This window comes from Lonchura striata, chromosome W (assembly GCF_050655825.1).
Source record: "Lonchura striata isolate lonStrDom1 chromosome W, ASM5065582v1, whole genome shotgun sequence".
NCBI classification, from domain to species: Eukaryota; Metazoa; Chordata; class Aves; order Passeriformes; family Estrildidae; genus Lonchura; species Lonchura striata.
Genome location: NC_140743.1, coordinates 8852270 through 8874503, shown reverse-complemented (window position 1 = coordinate 8874503; position 22234 = coordinate 8852270). Strand labels below are relative to the sequence as shown.

At 43.6% G+C, this 22234-nt stretch overlaps 1 long non-coding RNA gene and 1 pseudogene across 2 annotated transcripts in view; one reads left to right on the top strand and one right to left on the bottom strand.

The window, feature by feature from the left end:
* The window catches only part of LOC146763038 (uncharacterized), a 34847-nt gene extending 23347 nt beyond the window's left edge, over nt 1-11500 (top strand). The window contains exon 2 of the long non-coding RNA XR_014952631.1: nt 11257-11500. This is a non-coding gene — a long non-coding RNA (uncharacterized LOC146763038). The remainder of the gene's footprint in view (nt 1-11256) is intronic.
* On the bottom strand, nt 1908-6192 carry LOC146763039 (syncytin-A-like; annotated as a pseudogene). Its single transcript, XR_014952630.1, has one exon. The product of XR_014952630.1 is annotated as a syncytin-A-like (transcript).
* Nucleotides 11501-22234: the final 10734 nt, after the last annotated feature.

Genomic DNA, 22234 nt, shown 5'->3' with positions numbered 1-22234 from the left:
CCCAGGGAGACCTTGGCAACGATGATAAAGGCAAGGAGTCGTCTCTTGCAGGGGTTTGTAATCCAACTTTATTTGTCAGCTCAGAAGAGATACCTGGGTTGGAGGGTAAACTGCCTGCAAACGTCTCAAGCAGCCTTTTGCACAGGCTTATAACAGTGGGTGGTAACCAGGCAATGGCCCTACAGTGGGCCAATGAGATCAAACAGGGGTGTGGAAATCAGGGTGACATACATGAAGGAACACCAATGGGGAAAGAGGGTAGGAGGAGACCTGGCTCTCCGGCCTATCACTCAATGTCCCGGGTAGAACCTTCCAGAAAGAAAGGAAGGGCTGCCGAGTGATGGACGAGTCTAGGGGTGAGGTCCTTAGAAGGGCTACATTTCAGGGGAGAAGGGAAAGGAGGATTGACATAGGGATGGGAGGAGGCAAGGGAGGGCAGGACCACTTACATGGGGGTGAAGGACTAAACCACTTAACAAACTGAACAAGCTCAATAACACAATGCAACACATCATTAAACACTTTTTCACTGTGAGGGTACCTGAGCACTGGTAGGGGTTGCCCAGAGAGGTTGTGGAGTCTCCATCCTTGAAGATATTCAAAAGCTGTCTGAACATTGTCCTGGGCAACTTGCTAGAAGTGGCCCTGCTTGAGCAGGAGGGTTGGACAAGACGACATATAGATGTCCCTTCCAACCTCAGCCATTCTGTGATTCTGTCATCACTGGTGTAAGATGGTGTCCTAGGGTGATGTTATGATGCTTGTATCCCCAGTCATCTGTTCTGTTTATGTTGGATATTATGTTCTGTGCCTTCAAGATTGGCTCTAAAAAGCAAAGTTTTGGTTTTTTATCAGCCTGCTCACTCCCCCATGGTCTGCTGGACAGATGTCGCAGTACATAGTGCTGCTTTTGCTTTTGCTCTTGTTCCTGCTCCTTCTTTTGCTCTTGCTTTTGCTCTTGCTCCCGCTTTTGCTCTTGATTTTGCTTGTTAGTTTAGCTAGGCAGTCCGAATTTTCCCTGGACTGTTTTTCTCTCCCTTTTCTTGGAACCATTCAAACCTGCTCCGGACTGCGACCTGGGAAACACTGAGAGCTTGCACTTTGTGGCCTGCAGCAGCCATTCCCAGCACCAGAGGGACCTATAACAGAGCGACCACTCCCATGAGAGACTTTCTGAATTTGTCATCTCTTCAGAGTGGTGAAAGAGTTTTGTCATCTGGTGTTGTTCGTTTTTTGGGGTTTTTTTGGGGTTTTTTTTTTGGGTTTTTTGTTGGGTTTTTTTTGTGCTGGGGAGTGCTTTGCCTGTTAGATAGACAGGTTTTTTTTCCACTTCTTTCTGAGGAAATTCTTCCTGAACCATGCGGGGGGAGGGGCTGTGGGGGTTTGCTTTCTGGGGGGCTCCTTCTGGAGGTTTTCTCACAAATTTGCCCTAAACCAAGACAGATTGCAAAGCTTAATCCCTAAAATATGTTTTATTGCCTCTCCTTATGACAATCTACCTACATCATGACTCATTATGCAGTCTTCAGGTTAATAATTCACTCAGTGAAGACAGACTATGTAAGAACCTTCTGAAACACTTCACTTTGATTAAAGTTCTTAAATTGATCTGAAGCAATGCACATGGATATGTATTTCTTTTATGCTAGGAGTGACATCATGCCTTGGTGTTCTGGTTTGAAAGCAAAACCAGTGAGACACTCCAAGTCAGAAAAACAATTTATTAAGAAAAGGAAAATAAAAAACAAGAGAACAACCAAAAAAAAAAAAAACTCAACAAAATACATGCAATAATACAAAATAAAAACTACTGACAGAGTCAGAATACAACCTGACACCCTGCTAGTTAGGGTGGTCGTAGCAGTCCAGATGAAATGGTCTTGTTGAAGTGGTGATCCCGTAGAAAAGATCTGGTAGCTCTTGTCCTCTGGAAACCAGTGGGTTAAGGGCTGCTTGTTCTGTCCCAAACTCCAGATTATATCCAGGTGGGGATGCTTAGCTCCTCCCCCCGGGCAGAGCATCTCACAATGGGCTGATATCATTCTATGAGTCATGTGTGGATCCTTGATTGCCCATTAAACAGAAATGGCTCCCAGAGGGAGTTATCTCTGAGTCATGGGGCAAGGCACTGATGGGTCCATTAACAGGAGATAAGGAATAAACAACGCCCCTCCTGGTTTCAACAACTCTTGAAGATGGGGATAGAATACATCTTTATATTGTAACCTAGGACACTCGGACAAAGGTCCAGTCTAAGGGTTTGTGCATCATTGAAAGCTCATTCAAAACTTGAAGAGAATAGGACTTAAACAAAACCTGAATATTAGTGGGCAACAAATGGCATGCACCATCAGGAAGTATGTTCTAGTTTTAGATTTCAAGTGCATTATTTAAAATTGCTTGTTTGCTCTAAAAAAAATACCAGATTTGGAAGAAAAATACAGCTTTAGGTGTAACATTTGTCAATATCAAATTATGGGATACTGATTTGGTATTAAATATACTAAAGGAACAAAAGCAAACCAAAATAAAGCAAACAAAAAAAAAAGACAGCTGTGGGTATCAATCATTGTCTCTTTAAAAGAGCAGGACATATTCCATAATCCACATGTGCTTTGCTGTTTTTTCTATGTAAGTGGCATAACTATTGCAATTTAGTTGCAGCTAAGAAACTGGTCTCTCTTCCAAAGATATTATTCTACACATCTATGCGTATATACAACATTAAAGCAGAATAAAAGCAAGAAAGAAAGCACTAAACAGCTTACAATTAATAACAACCATAATTTGGAATTGTTACTCATTCTTCTGTGTTACCTCTGGAAAATAAAACAGAAAAATTGTTATGAATAGTTATCCTAATTGTCCAATACATGCATACCCATTGAATCTTTGATTAAATTAAGGATCTAATAGACTGCATCTTCACCTATTTCAGACAATTTATTATCTTATATTCTTAAACAGTTGCTTACCAATTCTTCATCATAATTGTTTCAGTTGGTTCCATCTTATCTCTATAACAAAAGAACTATATCATGTAATTTAAACGAGCATATTTCAACAGACCTTAACATCACTTAAATGTAACAGAAACATGCCTAACAGAACTTAAAGTTAACATTACTGAAACTGAACATAAATTGATCTTAATAGAATTTAACAGTACTTAAAATAACAGAATTTAAACTGAAAAACACTTAAACTTGACAGAAATTAAACTTAACAGAACCTAAACTTAGCAAAACTTAAATGTAACAGAACTTCAAATTAACAGGACTTAAACCTAAAATCACTTAAACTTAACAATGCTTAACATCACTTAAACTTTACCGAACTTAACAGAACAGAACCATAACATCACTTAAACTGTACAGAACTAAAATATAACAACTGAAAATTAACATAAATTTAACAAAACTAAAGTCAGAGTTGAGAGTGTTCCTTTAAAAGTTTCAGATACAACAGAATTTAACTCATTTTGACTTCAGTGTTACAAGAAAGCTACTGAAAATTTGTCATGCAACTGTTGAACATCAATGAACTATATGCAGGCAAACAACTGATTCATAAATGAAATACTAGCAACATGTATTTACTGGCGATATTATAAAGGTGTGGCAAATATGTTGTGATTTTATGTAATTTAGTTTTGGAAACAGCTCATGGTAAGTGCAAATAGTATTAAAAATATTCGTTCATAGCCAGGACTTTTCTGGTGTACACATAACTTTGCCAGGGTATTTTAAAGTGCAGCTTTACTCTGAAAAATTACAACAGTCTATATCTTGACAAATTGTCCTTCAAACCTGTTCAATTTGCAGATGATAAGACAGCTTTTTGAGATTGCCTGTACAATAGATTTGAGCTTGGACTATTAAAGGCAATAGAATATAAATATTTAAGGCTAAATCTTCAAAGACCTAGTTATATAATACTGCCATGAGTTTTGCACATGTAACTTGGTTAGATCAGTGGGTGTGTAAGACTGACATTTGTATATAAACAGCTACAAAGTCATGGTGTCAGATTATTCTTATGATCTACTGTTTACTGCACTTGTGGTCCATCAAGATACACTGTTTTGATATCAGGTCCAATTTCAATTTATACATGGCAAGGAAGTATAACTACACTTGAATCACTAAATAGCTGTACCTATCCAAAATGCTGTCACTTGTGTCTTCATGGCAAAAGATTCACAATAAAATTACCTTATTAAAGCTGGAGGATAAAAAGCAAGTGAACAGGCAAAGCCAGCACAGTTCTGCCTGCCTTTACAGTGGAGAGTCATAAGCTATTTATATCTAATTCTCAAATCGCTGCTGCAGATAAAGCTCAAGGTTTGTCTTCAAGTGAGCAAACGAATGCCTGATTTATGAGTGGCATGGGCCTCCCCTAGCTAATTGCTCCCTGCAGGTAAATCATGCAATGTTTTGACATCAGTCTTGAAAGTTAACTGCTGTGGTGTAACATTTTGTTCTGTTAATATCCACCCAAAATATTTTCAAGGAGGGGTCTACCAAATTTTCTAAGGGGGCACCGTATCTTACTAATATGAATCTTCCTGTCCACAAACAAACATTATCCACATAGTGATAAATGGTGCTTTCAGGGTACCGAATTGCAAACATTCTACCAGGTATACAAGTTTCTAATTTTCATGGTAGCAGCTAACATCATTATAACGGAGAAAGAATTAGTATTAATCCAGAGCAATCAGACTTCCAAATCAAGATTACTGAAAAGGGAGTATACATCCCACATGGCAAGTTTTACTAATCATGCAATATATCGGGCTTTCTGTTAAAGGATTTAGACCTTGCTATACTACTGGTATGCAGGAAGACACTACATTCACACAGACAGCTTTGAATGTCTCCAGTAAACAATCCTGTCAAGCTAACATTGTCTGTCTTTGTCTTAAGGTGGACTAAACTCTACCCTATAAACCTATACTACTTCACACCCAGAAAGCCCAGTGCTTCACATCACACCTTAATATAATTTCTAACTGTGCCACAAGCTCTTAATTTCTAATTGCGCCACAGGCTTGAAGGCCTCACAAGGCCCGTATCTCAGGCCTAGGCTGGAGTAGCTCAAATCTCATTCCAGACATAAATCATGCCATCTGTCTCTCAGAAATGCTGCAACAATTCCCTCTTTTTCTTTTTGAGCTACCCAGGCTGACGTGAAGGCGCGGTGCACTATCTTCTGCATACACTGTAATAAACACGGTATAAAAAATAAATAATTATAAAGAGAAGAAAAAACACAATGACAAAATGAATTAAATCTTTGATTCAACCAGCAAAACCTAGAGAATTGAGCCAGTTATCAAACAGAGTATCTACTACGACAAGTTTCTTCATGTTGTCCCTCAATTGCGTTAACTGTTTGTAAATCGATTGAGAATGGTCAGACAAATTCATGTAGCACATGCCTTCAAATTCTTCACACCCATGTCCTTGTGCTAGAAGAAGGAAATCAATGGCAGCTCTGTTTTGAAGAACTGCATGATGGGTACTATCTACATCTGCAGGAAGCTCACTTAAAAGATAGATGTGATATTAATTTGCTTTCCTGTCCAGGCTAGGGTTTTCAACTGTGTGAGAACTTGTGCTGAAGCAACTCCTGGGATGAAAAATGAGGCTAGTACTACAGAAATGCGCCCCCATAAGGACACTTGATCTTTACAATTGGGGTCTAGTTGGAGAACACTGCGTTTGGCTCATTGAGTCTTCTGAGGCAATCCAAGAACTTGATGAATGGTGGGAGCGAAAAGTGTTAATTTACCAATGTAACATGGGCCTCCCCTAGCATTTTGAGGTACTGCAGACCAGGCTTGGTCCCCACAAATGAGGAAGGTTCCTGGGGGCAGTTTTCTTGCACCACCTTTGACAGTATCACAGACTGAGTCCAATTGTTACAATACTCTGAATAATTATAATACAATGGTGATCTGGGAGACAACCAAGTGTTGTCATCTGTTAACTATCTTTTTTCTTGAGTTGGTTTTAAAGCATAAGGTCCAAATATCAAACAGTAATTTCCTGGGACAGAACCCAAAAGATCAAATTCTTGAAGACTGACATCAATAAATTTAAGATTTTGCACAAATGCAACAGCTTGCGCTCCCAGTGTGCTTTTTGGATTTATTTGAGCTCAGGTCCACGTTTTGAAGTTTGCCATGGAACCCAATGGGTCTCCAATTAAGCAAGTACGAAAAGGATTAGATGTTGTAGCTAATGACAGGCAGATAGAATCTTGCCTAGTTTGTTTGGCCCAAGTGATCCACATGTTTTCTCTCTTGTCAATGTCAAGGATTCCAAATACTTCAATTACTAAAATATTACTTAATAGAAACATTGCGACCCAGCACATATTTCTTATGTTCTTGAATGCCTTGTTTAACATAAAAGGAGCAAGCTTAATTCTAAACGTAAACTATAACTTATAATAAACTAACTTCTGATAAATCTAATTTCACACTTATGATAATCTAACTTATTTCTCTGTACTCTACAAAGTTAATTTTCATCAGAACTGGATTTATCACGGGATGTTCCAGGCAAATTGTTGGCGTCGACATTAATATCATTGCGGGTTGGTATCTTTGCCTATGGACATGCACAGGTGAATCTGCTTGGCACCCAAACTGGACCAGTACCTGTTGAAACACACATATAACCTCTACCATTAAACGACACCGGACTTGGCCCTTGCCATTCGCCCGTCCACATGTCTTTGTGATAAACGTAAAGTCCTGGAATTGCTTGCGGACTTCCTTCTTTCACTGCTTGGTGGTATATTACAACCGCAAGTTCTTCTCTGCCTTCTGCTAAACACAAATAGTTTAGAGTAAACAATACTTTTGACAATTGATTAAATACATTGGTTTCATCACTTTGCTTTTGTTTTGCTAGGTATTCTTTCAGGGTATGGTTGTCCCTCTCTACAATGGCTTGACCTGTAGATGAGTGAGGGATCCTGTTGCAGAAGATAGATAAATATGATTGTTCATAAATAATACATCGGGATGAGAACAGTCCTCCCAGCTGGCCGGATGACACCCCTGCCTTTGGATGGGTCCTGGGGTGAAATGGACTGTTCCATCCCAACCCCCAAAAGATGTATGGTTCACCCTGCACCTCTATCCCTCCCTTAAAACATCAAGTGTCTGTAACCCCATTGGCCATGCCTTATTCCAACCCACCTTGAAGCCCCTTTATAAGAAGGCTTCGAGGGGCCACGTGGTCTCTTGGAACTTCCCCTCTCTTGGAACTTCCTCCACCTTTGAAGCCTTCTCCCTCCTTTTGTCTCTCCCCTCCCCCACCCTCTCAGGCCTGGCCACGTGCTGCGCCTGGGAGCACGAGGCAGAACCTTCTGCACCCCCAATAAACCTCTTTCCCCAAGAGCAAACTTCAGAGATCTCTGCCTCCATTCATCTACACCGTGCTGGAGCCTGATATTTTCTACAGGATCCCTGTGGTATGTTTCACCCCCCACCTCTGCATGAATGTAGCAATTTGTTGACTAACATAAGATGGAGCATTATCAGTTTTGATTTCTACAGGTACACCCATTACTGCAAAGCAGACAAATAAGTGCCTTTTCACATGCAGAGCCTTTTCCCCTTTATGCTGTGGCCCAAATAAATCTAAAATAAGTGTCTACAGTGACATGGACATATTTCAGCCTACCAAACTCGGGAACATGAGTTACATCCATCTGCCACACCTCTAAAGCTCTCAGACCCATTGGATTTGAGCCAAGTCTGAGGCCAGGCCCATAATGACTACATTGAGGGCAGGCTCGAACAATCCTTTGCGCATCATTTATGGGGATCTGAAATTGTCGGTGCATGGCTCTCGCATTTTGGTGGAATGTCTCTTGACTGTTGCGAGCTCTCTCAAAGCTATTCTGTGGGGGAACATGGACAGCATAACTGACCGCAGCATCCGCCAATGTGTTCCCTTCTCCTAAACCACTGTTACATTGATGACTTTGCATGTGCATGATACAAAAGACATGCTGGCGTTATTTCAACATGCTCCGCAACTGCAGGAAGAGTTCTCCAAGACGTTGGTTTTGGGTTCTTCTGAGGAGTGCATCCTCAATTCTCTGCACAACTCCAACCACATATAATGAGTCAGAAACTACGTTGAGTGGTTCTTTGTTCCAGGTGTGGAAAGCCCAACACACGGCCTTCAACTCAAGGGTTTGTAGACTATCTTTCACATCACGTCTGATTAGATGTTTCAGTCATTTCCCTCATTGTTGCCAAATGCACACAGCTCTTTTTGTTTTTCAGCTGACATCAGTAAAAACTGTTTTTCCTTCAACTGGTTTCAATGAACACAAGGGTCTTTTCAACCGCTGATAATGACTGATGAAATGCCACATCAGGCCTTTTGGTTGTTTGTTGTGCACCACTTCTGTGAAACCTAACAATGCTTCCTGCAATGCAGCAGAGTGTCTGAGCAGCCATTCTAGATCTTCATTCTTCACAGGAAAACAGGTGTCTGCTGGTTCTTTTCAATCCATTTCTAAAATTCTGTCTCTGCCTTTTCGTATCAATGCAGCGAGAACATCTGTCCTACCCATCACACGACTTCTTGGTTGAACAGGTAAAAACACCCACTCAAGCAGGATTGCTGTTGATCCACATTGGGACTCCCTCTTTTTCTTTTGCCTTTGAAAAACAATGGCAAGTGGGGAAGCGTCAGCGTTGGAGAGGAACCATGACAACGGCAAATGTTCAATGTGACGAGCACTCCAACCACGTTGTAATTTTTCTGAAACCCGAATTAAAGCTTTTTGTTGTTCAGGGGTGCAGACTCGAGGGCTGTTGGCATCACTGCCATGGAGCCATGGCAAAAAATGGTTGTAGATCATTTTTGGTGATTCCTACAATGATACAAACCCACTGCAGGTCTCCAAAGAGTCTCTGGACATCATGTAAAGTAGAAATGTTAACATGTAACGTAAGTTTCTGGGGTCGAATTTGTGCATCTGTGATCAGCCAGCCTAAGTATTTCCAGGGGGGTTGATCACTGTATTTTTTCTGGGGACACTGTCAATCCATGCTGCCTCAGTTGTGAAAAGAGCCAATTTAAGTCTGCATTTGCCAATGGCTGTTTGGTGGTAATGAGAACGTCATCCATATAGTGATAAATCATTGTGTTGGAGAAATGTCAACAAATTGGTCGCAGGGCCCAGTCAACAAACAGCTGACACATGGTCAGAGAATTGCACATTCCTTGAGAGAGAGAAACCCACTCATACCGTTCAGCTGGTGCTGCTCTGTTGATAGATGGCACGGTGAAAGCGAATCGCTGGGTATCTTGTGGACGAAGTGGAATGGTAAAGAAACAGTCCTTTAGATTGATGACAACAATGCTCCACCCTTGTGGAATCATATTTGGTGCTGGCAGCCCACATTTCAAAGCACCCATTGCCTGCATTTGTTCATTCACCTTTCGTAAATCATGCACCAATCTCCATTTTCCTGATTTCTTGGGGACAATGAAAATCAGGGTGTTCCATAGACTGACAGAGGACTGAACGTGTCCAACTTCAAGTTGCTCCTGTACTAATTGGTCAGCAATTTGCAGCTGTTCTTCTGACATTAGGCACTGTTCAATCCACACAGGTGTTTCAGTCAACCAGGTAATTTTGAGGATGGGCAGCTGCTCCGCAGTGGCCATCACGGAAAATACTGATCTGTGGTCAGAACCATCTCAAGCTAGGAAAGCACATCTCTGCCTATCAGTCCTGGAAGCAGTTTGGGTAAAGGCATGACATATAGTTGAGCCACGATAACTTGATTGTCTTCAAAAATGATGCTGATGGGGTCTCTGCTTACTGAAGGAATCTTCATTCCACCCACTCCTACAATGTGGGAACTTGGGGCTTGCAGAGGCCAGTTGGATGGCCAGTACATCTGATTGATAATTGATACATCTGCTCCTGTATCAAGCATTGGTTCCAATCGAACGCAGTGTGAACCATGTTGTAGTTGTACTTTCTTGTATGGACGATCTTTCATGTCAATTGTAAAGAAGACATCATGGCCAGTTGATCCAAAGCCACTGTCTTGTCTTTCAGATTCAGTTGGTTCGTTTGGACGCTGGCGATGTGGCAGGAAATTTTCAATTGCTACAATTTGGGCAATCTTGCTTCCTTTTGGAATTGTCACAGGTGGTTGCAAGACATGAACGATTATTTTCACTTGACCGGTGAAGTCTGCATCAATGACACCTGGAATCACGATCACACCTTGTTTACTTGTGGAAGATCTCCCAAGCAACAAACCCCCAACTAGAGAAGTTGTGTTGTACATTGGATCATACACATTAGTAGGAATTAGGGTTACCTTTGTGTCATTCAGAGTGACTTCTGTTGCTGTGGCCACATCGACTCCAAGGCTTCCCCAGGTGGCAGGTTGATTATTCAACAGGAAGACATTCTTGGAATCTGTGGGGTCGGGGCATTTGATTTATTTCCTCAATGCGCTGCGCTGGCCATTCCCTGCCCTACGACAAGCTTCTGTAGGATGATTGTCAGTGTTGCACCTGTGACACCACACAATCTTCTGGCAGTCTCGCTGGAGATGACCTGTTCCACCACATCGAAAGCAGTTGGTTTTAGATGATCTAAGGTTAGGTTGACTTTTGCTGCGACGAAGAGAGTTGTTACCATTGCTGCTTGACAAGACACCTGCAATCATGTGTCCTTCTTGTTGCATAGCATCCTGGATAGTTGCTGTCAATGCCGCAGCTTGGTTGCTTTGTTCTGCACGTGTGGCTCTAACAAGCATCTCGTCGACAGGACAGCCTTGAGGAAGGGTGGCTAAGATGGTTCTTGTATGTGAGTTAGCATTTTCAAAAGCAAGTGAGCGGAATAAATGATCTTGAACATATGGTGGTGTTAGGAAAATAAGGCCTTTTTGTTCATAATATAGAGTCTCTCATATTCACAGAATAGAGTTTTAATTAGAGTTTTTACTTGTCTGAACATGTTCTCATTTTGCCAGGCATTCCAGTGACTATCTCAGGCATTCCAGTGACTATCTCTCAAGGACGACTTCGTTACAAACTTTTTAGGGAGTTAAAACTGTTTTGAGAAAGCTGCTGCTAGGCACCCAAACACCTAAGCGAATAGATATGTTTCAAGGATAGTTCCGTTACAGACTTGGCAAAACATGTAAACGTGCCTAGAGATAACATTTCTTGTTTTTGAGGGAATTTCCAGGTCGCAGAGACAACCTTAAAGAAGACCACTGGCGCCACCAAGAGGCAGAGAACGACCACCTAACAACAGGGTGCGCCTGCGCAGAAGAGACACCAGAGCGTCACCAGAACGTCACACATCCGGAAGAGACAACCCAATAAGTGGGGGGGAAACTGAGAACTAGGCGCGGTAGTTGAAACAACTGCCGCCCAGCGCGCGCTGGTTTGCTTTCGCTTTCCGCTATTAATAAATCCTTTTAATTGGATTTAACAGGCTATTGTGCTCGTTTATAACAATTTGGTGCCGTGACTCGGATCGGGATCTGGGGAACCTCTCTCTGAGAGGGGCGCCACGATTCCGCTCCTTTGAGCGGACTCAGACCGGGGTTTTTACCCTCATCCCGACCGACGAACCTAAAAGCCTAGAGAGCGAAAGCAAAGAAAGGGAAGCGGGCCCAGGGTACCCCGTAATTTTTGTGCACAAAGTCCGGACGAAGGCGCAGGACGCGTGAGTATAAAGGGGATCCGTTCGGGTGGGGTTCGGGATCCCGGAGTACGGCGAGTGTGTGTGTGTATGAGAGGAGGACTGGCAGCCGGATTCTCCAAGCGAGTGTGGACCCTCAGTAGTGCGTTTTCCAGAGCCCGCGAGGGCCTGGGCCACGAACCAGGGGAAGCGATTGTGCTGTCGTGAGTGATTGAAGGTACTCCGGAGGACATGGGGCAGGGGAGAAGCAAGGATAAATCCCCCTCCCCGGTGGGGGTAAAACTTCCCCCAATTCCTAAGGAGAGTCCCTTAGGGTTTATGCTGACAAATTGGGAGCACTTTCCAGGGGCACCTGGGAAGGATAAGGCAAAGATGATACACTATTGCATAGAAGTATGGGGAGGACAAGAGATTTCTAAAGGTGTGTTTTGGCCCATCTTTGGGTCCTCAGAGGACTGGGTAAAGCAACTGTTGAATGGTTGGGTACACGCTAAACAACCTTCTAACCCTGAGGAGAGTGCCTATGCCCGAGTCTGGATAGAAAAGCCGGAGGTGCTCGTGTTTAAACTCTCGGAGGTTTCAGGGGGAAAGAAAAAGAAGGGGCGAGCGGAAGAAGTAATTATTGCACCCCCGCCCTACATTCCCCCTGCGCCAAATGCACCCCCTCCTCCTCCACAATCGGATGAGGAAGAATCAGACTCAGACTCTGATCAACCCTCAGGCTCGCGTGGTCCTCTTACCCGAAGTAAGACGCAAGGCAAACTATTTCCTTTAAGGGAAATGCCGATGGGGGGACCACAGCCGGGGATTGGATTTATTTCGGTGCCCTTAAGTTCGGGGGATGTTAGAGACTTTAAGAAGGAGATGGGAAATTTGCTAGAAGACCCCCTGGGTGTGGCAGAGTGGGTGGATCAATTTTTAGGTCCTAATATATACACTTGGGAGGAATTACAAGCTATACTTAACATTTTATTCACGGCCAAGGAAAATAATATGATAAGAATTGCTGGAATGCGGGCCTGGGATGCCCTACCCGCGCATGCCCAGCAGCCAGCCGACACCAAATGGCCTCTCCAGAATCCTAATTGGAATAACCAGGATGCGACCCATAGAGCTAACATGCAGGACTTTCGGACCATATTAATTGATGGCATAAGAGAGTCCGTTCCTAGGGGCCAGAATATAAATAAAGCATTTAACGACAGACAAAAGAAGGATGAAACCCCCACTGAATGGTTAGAGAGGTTAAGGAAAAGTTTTCAGCTGTACTCGGGGTTAGACCCGAATAACCCAATGGGACAGGCAATTCTTAAAGTCCAGTTTGTCTCTAAATCCTGGGATGATATTAGGAGGAAGATACAGAAAATGGATGATTGGCAGGATAGGGATTTAGCAGAATTATTGCGAGAGGCGCAGAAGGTTTATGTCCGCAGAGAGGATGAAAGTCAGAAGAGACAGGTGAAAATGATGGTTGCTGCAGTAAGGGAAAGCAGGCGGATAGAGGAAGAACAAAAGAGAGTCACTCGGAAGAGGGGGGGTGACAAGGGAAAGGTAGGAGAAAAGGTATGCTATTATTGCGGTAAGAAGGGACATTTCAAGAGGGAGTGCAGGAGGAGGCTAAGGGACGAGGAGGAGTTCAAAATCGAATAGGGGAGTCAGGGGCTCTATTTTATGGGGACCAGGAAACATCAAAAAGAGCCCTTGATAAAATTGAAGGTGGGTCCCCAGGGCCAGGAAATAGATTTCTTGGTCGATACAGGGGCAGAAAGATCTACTATTCAATTTCTGCCTCAGGGCTGTAATTTGTCAAAACAGACAGCCACGGTAATAGGGGCTAAGGGGGAACCTTTTGAAGTACAAATTATTAAAGGGGTGGTGGTAGAATCGGGAACTAAAGTGGGGATGGGTGACTTCCTATTAGTTCCTGAAGCAGATTACAGTTTGTTAGGGAGAGACTTGATTGTTGAATTGGGAGTTCAAATTGAGGTGGTAGAGAAGGAATTAAAGATCAGACTTTGTTCCCTCCGCTTAGAAGATGAAGAGAAAATAAACCCCGAAGTGTGGTATAATCCAGGGACTGTGGGCAAATTAAATATAACCCCATTTACAGTAAAAATCAGAAATCCCGAAATCCCGGTAAGAATAAAACAGTATCCAATTTCACTAGAAGGGAGGAGAGGGTTAAAACCTGAGGTTGAAAGGCTGTTAAACCAAGGACTGCTAGAACCTTGTATGTCGCCTTTTAACACCCCTATACTCCCGGTAAAAAAGGCAGACGGATCCTATCGGCTGGTGCACGACCTTAGGGAAATTAATAAGCGAACTGTAGCCCGATTCCCAGTAGTGGCAAATCCCTATACTCTTTTAAGCAAACTGGGACCTGAAAATGAGTGGTATAGTGTAATAGACCTGAAGGATGCCTTTTGGGCCTGCCCTCTGGACGAATCCAGTCGAGATTATTTTGCCTTTGAATGGGAGGACCCTGACACGGGGAGGCGACAGCAACTCAGGTGGGCGGTACTTCCACAAGGCTTTACGGAATCACCCAATTTATTCGGACAAGCCCTGGAACAAATTTTGCAAGACTATAAAACAGACCCAGAGGTAAAGCTAGTTCAGTATGTGGATGATTTGTTAATAGCAGGGAAAGAAGAAGACAAAGTCCGGAAGGAAAGTATCAAACTATTGAATTTCCTGGGACTGAAAGGATTAAAAGTCTCTAAAGCAAAACTACAATTTGTGGAAGAAGAAGTTAGGTACCTGGGACATTATTTGAAAAAGGGAGAAAAGAGAATTGATCCAGATAGAGTACAAGCAATCCTATCTCTGCCTCTACCGCAAAGTAAGCGACAAATTCGTCAGGTATTAGGACTTACAGGATATTGTAGGCAGTGGATTGAGAACTATAGCGGGAAGGCAAGATTTCTGTATCAAAAACTTACCCAAGACGGGCACCTCAAGTGGACAGAGGAGGAAAAATCTAAATTCCAAGAATTAAAAGAAACTCTGGACCATGCTCCAGTCCTAAGCCTCCCAGATTTAAAGAGGCCCTTCTTTTTATTTGTTAATATCATAGATGGAGTAACTTATGGAGTACTTACCCAGGACTGGGCGGGGAAAAAGAAACCTATTGCATATCTGTCTAAAATTTTAGACCCTGTAAGCAGGGGATGGCCGGGCTGTTTACAAATAATTGCAGGCTGTGCGGAGTTAGTAGAAGAAGCAAGGAAGATCACCTTTAATGCCACTCTGAAGGTGTTAACTCCACATAACATACGGAGTGTAATGCAGCAAAAAGCAGACAAATGGATCTCTGATGCCAGGCTCCTAAAATATGAGGGGATTCTATTAGAAACCCCTAATTTCACTTTAGAAACCACCTCATTGCAAAATCCAGCCTCCTTCCTCTTCGGAGAGCCCGAAACTGAATCACTGATACATGACTGTGTAATTACTATAGAAGAACAAACCAAAATTAGACCTGACCTGGAGGAAGAGGAATTAGAGACTGGGGAAAAATTGTTTGTTGATGGATCATCCAGAGTAGTTGAGGGTCAAAGGAGATCAGGATATGCCATAGTGGGGGGGCCTGATTTAAAGGTAATCGAATCTGGACCCCTAGACAAAACATGGTCAGCCCAAGCCTGCGAGATATACGCTATCCTAAGAGCCTTGGAACTATTAGAAGGAAAAGAGGGGACCATCTATACAGATTCTAAATATGGATACGGGGTGGTGCACACCTTTGGGAAGTTATGGGAAGAGAGAGGCCTCGTGAATTCACAGGGAAAGGACTTAATCCATCAGAAACTAATAATAGCCCTCCTGAGGGCTTTGAGAGGCCCTACCAGGATAGCAGTGGTCCACTTAAAAGGGCATCAACGGGGAATGGATTACCGGAGTAGGGGTAACAATGCGGCAGACTATGAGGCAAAGAAAGCTGCAATTATTAAAACATTAACTTTAAGTGAGGGAATTAGGAAGGACCTTGTGGATTCCCCAAAGGACCCTGAGTCGACTACTCAGGATAAGCTTATATTTACAATAGAAGAACAGGAGAAGCTTACAAAATTGGGAATAAAAGAGGAATCAGGGAAATGGATGTTAAAGGATGGGAGGGAAGTTCTACCTAGAGCCATAGCCCAGCGGATGCTCAGTAAATTACACCAGAGAACACACTGGGGCGCTCAAGGGCTGGTAGATCACTTTGCCACCCATTATATGACGGTGGGCCTACATGACTTAGCGAAAGGGATTACTAGAAGTTGTCCAACCTGTCTACGGGTAAACAGGAGAAACCTAAGAAAACTACCCCTGGGTGGGAGGCCAGTGGCAAAGAGGCCCTTTTCAAATCTGCAAGTAGACTTTACTGAGCTCCCCAAGATAGGGAGACTAAAATATCTTTTGGTTATAGTGGATCATTTAACACATTATGTAGAAGTAATCCCCACTGCCAGAGAAACAGCTCGGACAGTAACAAAAGCCTTGCTGGAAGAAATAATACCTAGATATGGGGTCCCAGAGACGATAGACTCTGATAAAGGCCCCCATTTCACTTCAAAAATAACACAGATGCTAGCAGAAGCTCTGGGCATAAAATGGGAACAACATACTCCCTGGCATCCACAGAGTTCGGGAAGGGTAGAAAGAATGAATGGGGAAATTAAGAAACAACTCACCAAATTAGTACTAGAAACTAAATTATCCTGGATAAAATGTTTGCCGTTGGCATTATTAAATGTTCGAACTCAGCCACGAGCTGATATAGGACTGTCCCCATTTGAAATGCTGTATGGGATGCCCTATTCCCTAGAAAAAGTTCAAACCAATCCTAACATTACTGATCAAAGTATTAATAAATACTTAACCATTTTAATGAAATATAAAAAACAGTTATGGGAAAAAGGGATGTGGGCCCAAAGACCACCCCTAGATCTTGTGTTACATCAGGTACAACCCGGCGACTGGGTCCTCATCCGGAGCTGGAAAGAAGATTCAATCACCCCAAAGTGGGACGGACCATACCTGGTTTTAATCACCACTGACTCCGCAGTCCGCACAGCAGAGAAGGGATGGACTCATGCTAGCAGAATAAAGGGGCCGGTGGATCCAACTCGATTTCATACAGCTTCCAAAGAAACGAGCTGGAAAATTGACGGGAAGCCGGGGGATTTAAAGCTAACAGTAAAAAGGACTTACAAATAATTTTCATGAACTCTATCAGCTCTAGAGACATTTGGGTTGGAGATAACTGGGGACTGAAAGTACAACTAGTTGGAGAAACAAAGCCCCCAGGATACTGTAAACGTCTAGAGGATTCAGCCCAGCAGCCCTTCTATCGGTTCATCCGACTTGAAAAAGAACAGAGACCTTGGGAAGGGGAGGGCCACGCTGAACATCAAAGTATTAGAGTAAGGTGTAGCTGGTTAGATTGTCATTGTTACCCTTTTGCCTGTTTTTCCTGCAAAATCTGTAAAGGATTGTGGTGGGCTCACTGCAGAAAGGGGAGAGCTCCAAGAAGTGTATGTCAACGCTGCTGGCTGGAGCAGCGCAAATTGACATCTGAAGTACTAAATTACAAGGTTGCCACTCGGGAATTGACTAAAGGATCCCCTGAGTGGTGGGAGGTTTTCATAAAGGGAATAAACCCTGAATTCCACTGTTACCATTCCAATGAACCCCTGGGTCCGTTCCTCACGGATATAGTCCAGGTCAAGTGTCGCAAATTAGTTAAAAAACTCAGGTGCGACACCCCACAGTTGAATACGAAAAATTGGATCTCCCGGAGATCAAAGTGGGAAAGAGGGAACGATCCCACCCCTGAAGAATATCTCTGCTGTCGGGAAGATGGCTTGCCCTGTAACTTGTAGCAACCAAGTTGACAGGCGAGACAGAGAGGTAGATAGTGGGGATGAGGGGCCCTCCCAAACCTTGAAAGAGAACGTAAATCATCATGAGTATGAGAATGGTGACAACGGAATGGGGGAAAATGGGAATGTAAAACTGAGCATGATAAGTAACATCCTCCCCTGCAGTGCGTATCACTCAATTCTATGGGTTTTTATGTTTGTATGGTTTCCCCTTCAGAGTGCTACAGTTAATATACATGAACCCTTTAAATGGACCTTAAGCAGATGGGAGGATCACGATACCCGTCATATTTTACAAACAATAACGGGACCTGGAGCACCAAGCTTCAAAGTTGGGATCTGTGATCTAACTCGGAATTTAAAATGCGGGCGACTGTTAAACTTAACAAGCTTCTATATGTGCCCCGCTTCAAACCCAGGGAAGCAATACTGTAATTACCCCAAACATTATTACTGTGCCTATTGGGGCTGTGAAACAATAGCATCAGCGTGGGCTCCGGGTGGGGGATTAGATAAATATTTAAAAGTAGGACATGGACCAGCAGGATGTAAACGACCACGAGAGTGGCCTTGGACTGGGAAAAACTTACTTGGGAACTGCACCTTTCTTTACCTAAATGTCACTCAACCAAGCGATTCTGGATGGTTAATAGGCAAAACATGGGGGGTTAGGCATTGGATAGAAGGACATGATCCGGGAAATCTGATTCAAATAAAAAAGGAAGTAGCGCCACATGACCCTAGCCCTATAGGCCCAAATCCAGTAATAAGCAATGACTTAAAAGAGAGTAATAAAACCAGAGATAATGTTATAGACAAAGGTAATCAAGAACCTCAGTTATTAGTGCAGAGGTATACAACTTTATGGAAAATCATGCAAGCTACCTTTGGAGTTTTGAATCATACCCATCCTAACCTAACTAAAGGATGTTGGCTTTGCTATATGATTAATCCACCCTTTTATGAAGCTATTGGGATTACATCTGAGGCAAGGGAAATAAATGGTACAAATCCAAAAGAGTGTCTCTGGAAAAAAGAAGGAGATAATGTTCCAGGCATTACCTTGTCCCAGGTTAGTGGGCAAGGAAGATGTGTAGGAGAAGTTCCAGCAAATATGCGACACCTCTGTAACACAACAATGAGCATTAGCAGAACAGACAAGCCTTTTGATTGGCTTATGCCAGCAGTCAATACTAAATGGGTATGTCAACAACTTGGAGTTACACCCTGCCTATCGGTAAGAGCCTTTAATAATTCAGACTTCTGCATTCAAGTTCTAATAATCCCCAGAATCGTATACCACCCAAAAGAATACGTGTTAGAACATCAGAAGACCCCTGAACACTACCTGGTTAAAAGGGAACCACTTACAGCACTAACGGTAGCAATCTTGCTCAGCATAGGAGGAGCAGGAGTAGGAACAGGGGTCGCCTCCCTAGTAAGTCAAACCCAAGGTATGAAAGCTCTGCGCACATCTGTAGATGAAGATCTGAGTAGAATAGATAAGGCCATAAGTGAACTAGTTAAATCAGTAAAATCCCTTTCTGAGGTAGTCCTCCAAAACCGAAGGGGATTAGATTTGTTATTCTTACAGCAAGGGGGACTATGTGTCGCTTTGCAAGAAGAATGTTGCGCTTATGTAGATCACACAGGTATTGTAAAAGACACGATGGCTGAGTTACGCAAACAAATAGAACAACGAAAAAGAGAAAGAGAATCCCAGCAGAGTTGGTATGAATCCTGGTTCACATATTCTCCCTGGCTGACCACTCTATTATCCACCCTTGCAGGACCAGTAATTTTACTAATTCTAATACTTACTTTTGGGCCATGCATTCTTAGCAAACTTATTACACTAGTGAAAAATAGGTTAGAAGCTGCACATTTAATGATAGTAAGGCCAAAGTATGAGCCACTTAGCAAAGTAGAGACTGAAGAGTATTTAGAATTGAGCAAAAGGGAATTAGAGCGCTTTAATGAACAAAAAGGAGGTTAAAATAAAAAGGGGGGATATTGTTAGGAAAATAAGGCCTTTTTGTTCATAATATAGAGTCTCTCATATTCACAGAATAGAGTTTTAATTAGAGTTTTTACTTGTCTGAACATGTTCTCATTTTGCCAGGCATTCCAGTGACTATCTCAGGCATTCCAGTGACTATCTCTCAAGGACGACTTCGTTACAAACTTTTTAGGGAGTTAAAACTGTTTTGAGAAAGCTGCTGCTAGGCACCCAAACACCTAAGCGAATAGATATGTTTCAAGGATAGTTCCGTTACAGACTTGGCAAAACATGTAAACGTGCCTAGAGATAACATTTCTTGTTTTTGAGGGAATTTCCAGGTCGCAGAGACAACCTTAAAGAAGACCACTGGCGCCACCAAGAGGCAGAGAACGACCACCTAACAACAGGGTGCGCCTGCGCAGAAGAGACACCAGAGCGTCACCAGAACGTCACACATCCGGAAGAGGGGGGGAAACGGAGAACTAGGCGCGGTAGTTGAAACGACTGCCGCCCAGCGCGCGCTGGTTTGCTTTCGCTTTCCGCTATTAATAAATCCTTTTAATTGGATTTAACAGCCTATTGTGCTCGTTTATAACAGTGGTACGTCAGGAGCATCTTTCAAGGCAGCTGACAGCCTATCAATAAATTGTCCATATGGTTCGGTGGGTCCTTGCTTTATGGTTGCATAGGATGCTGATTTCTTCTTATCTGGTACTAAAAGCAAAGCCTGGTGGGCCATCTGCTGTGACAATTGATGCATTTCAATGGGCTAGGTAAGTTGCACTCTGTTGGTTGCATATGGTCCATGCTCAGTCAGCATATCTGGCTGGACTCCATAGAAAGGATCTCCCACCACTGTATGGTTGTTGGCCTCCTCAAGTGCCAAACATCTCCATTCCCTTTCAAACATGAGGAACTGCGAGGGTGTCAGCAGCAGAGAGGCAATATTAGATTAATCAGCGGGACAAAGCACATCTGCTGTAAATATATATTGAATGATGTTCCTTGCTGCTTCTCACCTGATCCCATAAGTTGTGACTGTCTGCTTAGCTGATTGGAGGATTTTCCACTCATGGGGCTCCCACACGGCATTCCCATTTGTTGCTATGACAGGATAGGCCAGAGAGCTGACAGCTTCCCAGTCTCCATCTAAAATAGCATCTTTTACTACTGAAGCCCATCGCGACTGTGATGGATTTTTAAAAACAGCTGGCAATGCCAATTGCTGCTCAGTGGAAGGTTCCACTGATTGAACCTGATGATTTGAAAGGGTGGCAAGTTGGGCTATTTTTTGCTGTAATATATATGGTCTTTGTATCCTATTTCGTGATCACTTCTTCCTCCAACAATTGACATCAGCGGAGTCTGACTCTGAGTCATCGGAATCGGAGCCTGGTGGGAATGGGCAGCGCAGGTCTACTGTCGTGGGGAGGGGGCTGACTGCGGCGGGGGTCTGCACTGCTGTTGTCTGAGTAGCTACTTCTGTCATCTCGCAAGCACGACTGCGTTCAGCCCCCCTGCCCCGCGCCGGTCTGTTCGCTGCTGCTGGGTACCGCCAAGCTGCGTTGCTGCTCACGCGCGCAGCTGCCGCGTCTGCGGGGGGGGTGAGGGGCCGGCGCCACTTCGGTCCCCTCTCCGCCCTGGTCTCTGCCTTGATCTTCGCCCCTGTTTTCTGCCTCCTGATTCAGCCCTGTTTTGTCACCAACTCCGCCTGCCTTCTCCGGTGTCCCCCTGCCTCCCGAAAGACACGGCAGGGCTACGTCCAGGTTTGCCTCACTCCACAAGATCGGCGATCTGTTAACATCCAATGTCTGCAGGCGAACTTCCGCCGCTGCTGTGACTACACGTCCCGGCCCGCTCGGCCCAGGGCCGCCTGGCCCTGCGCCGCCTGGCTCTGCACCCGTGTCTATACGAGCGACAAATTCCTTAACAGAGGAACTGACTGGAGCCTTCTGCCCTCGCACTGGCCGCATATTATAAGCACTAAAGAATTTTTCAGCCCGCGATGGCTTCTGGACCTCTATCTGTTCTGGTGTGGACCATTCAAATGCCTCAAAGACGCTCTCATTGACAAGCTAACATTGTCTGTCTTTGTCTTAAGGTGGAATAAACTCTACCCTATAAACCTATACTACTTCACACCCAGAAAGCCCAATGCTTCACATCACACCTTAATATAATTTCTAACTGCACCACAGGCTTGAAGGCCTCACAAGGCCCATATCTGAGGCCTAGGCTGGAGTAGCTCAAATCTCATTCCAGCCATAAATCATGCCCCCTCTCTCTCAGAAATACTGCAACATATAGTTTTAGAAGATGTTTTCATTTACTTAACAAACACATACACTGCCCATTGGTCATAAAGAAAAAACAAAACTTTCAATAGGTGAAAGAAGCCATGCCACTGTGTAAGCCAACCAAAGTCCAGATTTTCTTGCTTACACTTTGTCCTGGGTTGTAAGATAAGCTTGTATTCCATTTGCCATCTGTCGAAGGCGAACCGGTTGGACAGGTTTTTGTTAACTCTCTCAGAGACAATGGTTTGTCCTGTAGAGGCAATGGTTTGTTTATACACCATTGACTGATTTAATGAAGGGCTGAAAAAATGTAACACCGTGAGGGGTCCCACCCAGAGGGGGGAAGC